Here is a 7,361-nt window from a genome sequence, read left to right as displayed (position 1 = left end):
GAATATATTATGTACCTCTGGATATATTATGCACCTCTGGATATATTATGTACCTCTGGATATATTATATACCTTTGGATATATTATGTACCTCTGGATATATTATGTACCTCTGGATATATTATGTACCTCTGAATATATTATGTACCTCTGGATATATTATGTACCTCTGGATATATTATGTACCTCTGGATATATTATGTACCTCTGGATATATTATGTACCTCTGGATATATTATGTACCTCTGGATATATTATGTACCTCTGGATATATTATGTACCTCTGGATATATTATGCACCTCTGGATATATTATGTACCTCTGGATATATTATATACCTTTGGATATATTATGTACCTCTGGATATATTATGTACCTCTGGATATATTATGTACCTCTGGATATATTATGTACCTCTGGATATATTATGTACCTCTGGATATATTATGTACCTCTGGATATATTATGTACCTCTGGATATATTATGTACCTCTGGATATATTATGTACCTCTGGATATATTATGTACCTCTGGATATATTATGTACCTCTGGATATATTATGTACCTCTGGATATATTATGTACCTCTGGATATATTATGTACCTCTGGATATATTATGTACCTCTGGATATATTATGTACCTCTGGATATATTATGTACCTCTGGATATATTATGTACCTCTGGATATATTATGTACCTCTGGATATATTATGTACCTCTGGATATATTATGTACCTCTGGATATATTATGTACCTCTGGATATATTATGTACCTCTGGATATATTATGTACCTCTGGATATATTATGTACCTCTGGATATATTATGTACCTCTGGATATATTATGTACCTCTGGATATATTATGTACCTCTGGATATATTATGTACCTCTGGATATATTATGTACCTCTGGATATATTATGTACCTCTGGATATATTATGGATATATTATACCTCTGGATATATTATGTACCTCTGGATATATTATGTACCTCTGGATATATTATGTACCTCTGAATATATTATGTACCTCTGGATATATTATGCACCTCTGGATATATTATGTACCTCTGGATATATTATATACCTTTGGATATATTATGTACCTCTTGATATATTATGTACCTCTGGATATATTATGTACCTCTGGATATATTATGTACCTCTGGATATATTATGTACCTCTGGATATATTATGTACCTCTGGATATATTATGTACCTCTGGATATATTATGTACCTCTGGATATATTATGTACCTCTGGATATATTATGTACCTCTGGATATATTATGTACCTCTGGATATATTATGTACCTCTGGATATATTATGTACCTCTGGATATATTATGTACCTCTGGATATATTATGTACCTCTGGATATATTATGTACCTCTGGATATATTATGTACCTCTGGATATATTATGTACCTCTGGATATATTATGTACCTCTGGATATATTATGTACCTCTGGATATATTATGTACCTCTGGATATATTATATACCTCTGGATATATTATGTACCTCTGGATACATTATGTACCTCTGGATATATTATGTACCTCTGGATATATTATGTACCTCTGGATACATTATGTACCTCTGGATATATTATGTACCTCTGGATATATTATGTACCTCTGGATATATTATGTACCTCTGGATATATTATGTACCTCTGGATATATTATGTACCTCTGGATATATTATATACCTCTGGATATATTATGTACCTCTGGATATATTATGTACCTCTGGATATATTATATACCTCTGGATATATTATATACCGCTGTCTTACCAACTAGGAACATACCAAGTTGGTCATTAGCAAGAAACCTTCAGTACTGTTATATAAATTATACCGTCACATGTCTCTCAATATTATCTTTATCAACTCCTAACAACAGGATCTTCTTGTAAATTTAAAAACAGAAATCTCCACTTCTTCTTGTTCAGACAGTTTGTGCAGTTATATATATGTCCCAGCTGCTCACTGCGGTATATTTTTGGAATTCTTGAAGGGCCTTCCAGATCATCAAGTGCTTACCTCTTCCTGACTCTGAAATTCCAGAGGAATCAATTATATATGACCAGTTTTTTAATTCCTGTAATTTTTAAGATCTTGAATAAATGTTGTAATTATGTTGGACTTTGTTGGAGACTCTACACGTTCAGGATTTTAATACATTACTTAATGACAATGAAAATATAAATTACATTACTGTTAAATAATTTTAGTTGCCATACGGGTAAATTCTGTTGGATAATGCATAAGTTTTTTCAGATTTGTACAGCGTTTGTTTTCTTATAAATAAAACCTTATTTAGAACTTATTGCCATAATTTTCATACTGGTGGAGGGGTAAGCCAGAAGAAGGCTTCAGCCAGATGACCGAAAGCTCGAGCTGTGGGTCGTCATACGACCCGCGTCACGAAACATTTGTACTGCTTCACCTACAGATTTTAATTTTGTACTAAACAGCTTAATTTGGTCCCCTAAAATTTTACCTCAATTTAGTTGATAAACACTAAAAATATTTTTTTAAAGGTGGGGAGGGGCAAGCCAGGGGAAGGTCTCGGTCAGACGACTCGCATCAGGCATCACTTGAGAAACCTAATCAATTTAGTCGAGACATTTAATTATATAATTACAATTGTGTTGCATTTTTATTTTCTACATAGATAGATAGATAGATAGATAGATAGATAGATAGATAGATAGATAGATAGATAGATAGATAGATAGATAAATAGATAGATAGATAGATAGATAGATAGATAGATAGATAGATAGATAAATAGATAGATAGGTAGATAGATAAATAGATAGATAGATAGATAGATAGATAGATAGATAGATAGATAGATAGATAGATAAATAGATAGATAGATAGATAGATAGAGATATCGGGTTTCTGATTATTAAAGTGTTGATGCCGATGACAATGGTATGAAAGATTACAATCAACAAAAGTAAAGTAAAGTGAGCATGAGAAAAATCATGAATAAAGAGAAAAGCAAGAATTGGCCGGAGAAAGTGAGGATAATAAAAGTGAGTATGAAAAGGGATTAATAAAAAGGTAATTAAAAGTGTAGGAAGATTATAGAGGAAGTGGCACAGAACCATTAAAAGTGGAAGCAGAAAGGCGTTAGGAGGTAAGGGTAAATGGGAGGAGATAAAGGAAGCAAATAAGGAGGGACGGAAGAGGAGGAAGAGGATGGCAAGAAGATGACGAGGAGAATGTAGAAACAGGAGGAGAGTGAGGGGGAACCAAGAAGAGGAAGAATGAAGCTTTGGAAAGGGATTGGAAGTGTTGAAGAGAGGGAGAAGATAGGAAGAGAGAATGATGGGGAAATGGAGCAAGAAGAGAAAGGGGATAGGCAGAAAATGAGGGATGAGGTGTGGGCCAAGAAAGTGGGAAGGGAGGGAGGGAGGGGAAGGTAGAGAAGGAGGGGAATGGAAGGGAGGGAGGGGAAGGGAGAGTCTCCACTGCTGGGGAAATAATTAATACTCTTTTAGGCTGAGCATCTTTATAATTCTGCGATACCATTCCAAAGACTCCTGGAGGACGCTTCTCGTCACCTCGGGTTTCCAGAAACGCGTAAGATGCTGCAGCGTCTTAGAGGACAAGCGTCTCCCCAGCCTCCCTCCGGAGAGATGAATCTCCCGCACCTCCTCCACGATGCTGGCACTCTCTCGCTCTCCCACGATAGACACCCTTATGCTGCCGGTAAATTAGAGCCAAAACGGCCCTCTGCCAAACCCGTCAATAGCGGTAGGTCTGCCGAATTCTTTTGAGTCTTTCAAAAGAGGTTAATTACGTGATGTGATTTTTATACAGTAAAGAATCCTTGCCTTTCATGGATGTTAATCAAGTTGGGCAGGCCGGCCGGGGCAAGGGGAAGATGGCAGTGTGTGTGTAGTGGGGTAAGGCTGGTCTCCCCTGCCTCTCTTACTCTCCTAAGCTGTAAGAAACCATAATGGGGCCACTAAGAGACGAGCGGGGGCTTGCTTCAATTTCCCCACCACAAGAAGGATTGAATTGTAGTAATTTTTGTCAGTTTGTGCAGGGTGGAATACCGCGCTGGGTCCCTCAAAGGGATCGCTTGGTAGGTGAGGAAGACGGGGAAGAAGGTTTTCATTATCCTTCCCTCCTCCCCCCCTCCTTTATACATTATTCTCTTCCTTCTATATTGATTTCTTCACCTTCTTCACCTCTTCTCTACTCTTACCCCTCATTCATTCCCTCTTGCTACTCTCAACAATATCAACAGAGTTGCAAGTAGCTAAACTCTATATAGTACTCAGCAGAAAGTATTGCTGTCTGCCTCTCCCATGTACTTCAGTCTACTTTTTTATACCTGTGTTTATCAGTGAAGTACTTGTCTTACTTTTGAGAATAACGAAAAGGGCCAGTTATTATGATCACATATATACTAAGAAGGGCTGTGGTACCTGGCTGTAAATCAAGTCTCCAGACAAAAAAAAAAAATCTTCAAGCAAATATAGACAAAGGCAAACAGAAAGTAGTGTTTCAGTACCGGTATATTCTCTCCACCAGCATTTACAATATGCACAAAGTGCAACATAGCAGCAAGATGTTAATGAACGAGAGAGCAAAACGAGTTCACTCATTGTGATTGGCTGTTCACCTCAAACAAGACCAGTGTGTGTGTGTGTGTGTGTGTGTGTGTGTGTGTGTGTGTGTGTGTGTGTGTGTGTGTGTGTGTGTGTGTGTGTGTGTGTGTGTGTGTGTGTGTGTGTGTGTGTGTGTGTGTGTGTGTGTGTACTCGACCATCCTCAGTGAGGGTCTGCTGCTCCTGGTGTGGAAACAACATCAATTCGGCCGGGTGCAAGCTCTCACCCAGTTGGCTGATGCTTAAACCTGACAACGAATCAGAATAACCGGGGCCTCTCTGCGGCTACTCTGAAATTTGCGCAACATTTGGGTATCTTAAATCTTGAAACGTGTAGCCAGCCAGTGGCTTCTTCAGTCCAATACAGTGAACGGTGGAGGATGAGGAGTTTGAGGTAATCAGTAACTCAGTCTGAAGTTGATGTGTTCAGTCCATCAATTTTGATACAAGTACAGCATACGCAGGTAGAAGTGGCTTATATACTGCAGACACATGAGGTGAAGCAGTGGTGGGCGGAGTCATCAGTGGAAGTACGTCATGCCTATAGGTTCGGCAAATTTTGAAAAATTCCCTCCATCACGATCCCAGAATGTTGCTGTGTTACCTGCCGTATATAAGCCCATTTTCCGCGCATTTGCTCTGCCTTTATCAAAAGTGATGGAGTGAACACATCGATTCCAGGCTGAGGGACTGATTACTTCAAAGTCTTCCTCCTCATCTTCCACCGTTCTCTGTATCGGACTGAAGAAGTCACTGGCTGGCTGAACGTTTCCAGATTGAAGATACCCAAATGTTACACGAAGTGTCTCATTTATCAACATGCCGGTTTTCTAAGCCATTTATACAGTTACTCTGACCTAACTGCCAGTTTGGCTGGTACTGAGGCACTGCAAGACGTCAGTGTGTGTTGAGCGCCATACCAGTCACTTAGATTTAATAACTCGTTGATAATATTTTTGACGAACGCAAACTGGCAATATAATTTTTAGGAATATAATAAACTTTTGAGAAATTAATGGAGCGTGACACGAGGATATTAACGTCCAACGATAAATTAAGATGTTCTGGAAATAAAAAGAACTTTTATTAAATTAATGGAGAAGCTCTAAACCCCTATGGGTCATATAGCTTCTGGGAAAACTTGGAGGCAAACAAGATGAGTGTGGGATTACATAAAGGTATAATTCAAGGAGCAGAAGAATGGTTGTTGACGTTGTCTGGACATTTAGAAAGGACTGAGCAGAACAGGGTGGCCAAAAAAGTTTGGGAGGAGGAAAACATAGTGTTGCCATGAAGGGGTGAAGGGAGTGGCTTGTCACGCCATGAAGGGGTGAAGGGAGTGGCTTGTCACGCCATGAAGGGGTGAAGGGAGTGGCTTGTCACGCCATGAAGGGGTGAAGGGAATGGCTTGTCGTGCCATGAACGGGTGAAGGGAATGGCTTGTCACGCCATGAACGGGTGAAGGGAATGGCTTGTCACGCCATGAAGGGGTGAAGGGAGTGGCTTGTCACGCCATGAAGGGGTGAAGGGAATGGCTTGTCACGCCATGAAGGGGTGAAGGGAATGGCTTGTCGTGCCATGAACGGGTGAAGGGAATGGCTTGTCACGCCATGAACGGGTGAAGGGAATGACTTGTCACGCCATGAAGGGGTGAAGGGAGTGGCTTGTCACGCCATGAAGGGGTGAAGGGAATGGCTTGTCACGCCATGAAGGGGTGAAGGGAGTGGCTTGTCACGCCATGAAGGGGTGAAGGGAGTGGCTTGTCACGCCATGAAGGGGTGAAGGGAATGGCTTGTCACGCCATGAAGGGTGAAGGGAGTGGCTTGTCACGCCATGAAGGGGTGAAGGGAATGGCTTGTCACGCCATGAAGGGATGAAGGGAGTGGCTTGTCACGCCATGAAGGGGTGAAGGGAGTGGCTTGTCACGCCATGAAGGGGTGAAGGGAATGGCTTGTCACGCCATGAAGGGGTGAAGGGGATGGCTTGTCACGCCATGAAGGGGTGAAGGGAATGGCTTGTCACGCCATGAAGGGGTGAAGGGGATGGCTTGTCACGCCATGAAGGGGTGAAGGGAATGGCTTGTCACGCCATGTTAAAGTTTCCTTAATTAAAAATCACGCAGTTCTTTACAGAAAATATGAATGTCTTGTTAACATGTAGTGATACGTACATGTGTTTTAAGTATATTCTATTGACTTGGTAAGTATCGTTCGAAGCTGGACACAAGTTAGGTAAGGTTCGTCAGGAAACAGGACAAGTGTTTCCTGACGTGGATCATAGTCATATGATGACCCGCAGCTGGAGCTTTTGGTCATTGACCGAGGCCTTCCACTGGCTTACCCCTCCACCCCTTTGAATATTAAGGCTATAGGTACTCTACCATATATATATATTATGTGAATCTACAAATTATCTGTTTATCATATACAATATATAGTACTCAGTGTATACATGTTCCTAATTTCATACTCGGCTTAATCGACGCCACAAACTAATATTTTTTTAATTTTCATGTACATATTTTCCTTGTGCTCACTAATTTACTAAAGTACTTTGGTATGCAAGTATTCTTTTAGCTTAATTCTTATTACCAGAGTTCAAGAGAATACTAACGAAGCTTGTTTTCGAATGGTATACTTTTATGTACCATTAAAAAATATCATATTACAGTCAGTATACAGATCTTTAATTTAGGAGTTGATTTAGTAGCAGCTCTGCCG

This window comes from Cherax quadricarinatus, chromosome 19 (genome assembly GCF_038502225.1).
Source record: "Cherax quadricarinatus isolate ZL_2023a chromosome 19, ASM3850222v1, whole genome shotgun sequence".
Lineage (NCBI taxonomy): Eukaryota > Metazoa > Arthropoda > Malacostraca > Decapoda > Parastacidae > Cherax > Cherax quadricarinatus.
The sequence above is the reverse complement of the archived record's forward strand: the minus strand, read 5'-3'. Positions refer to the sequence as shown.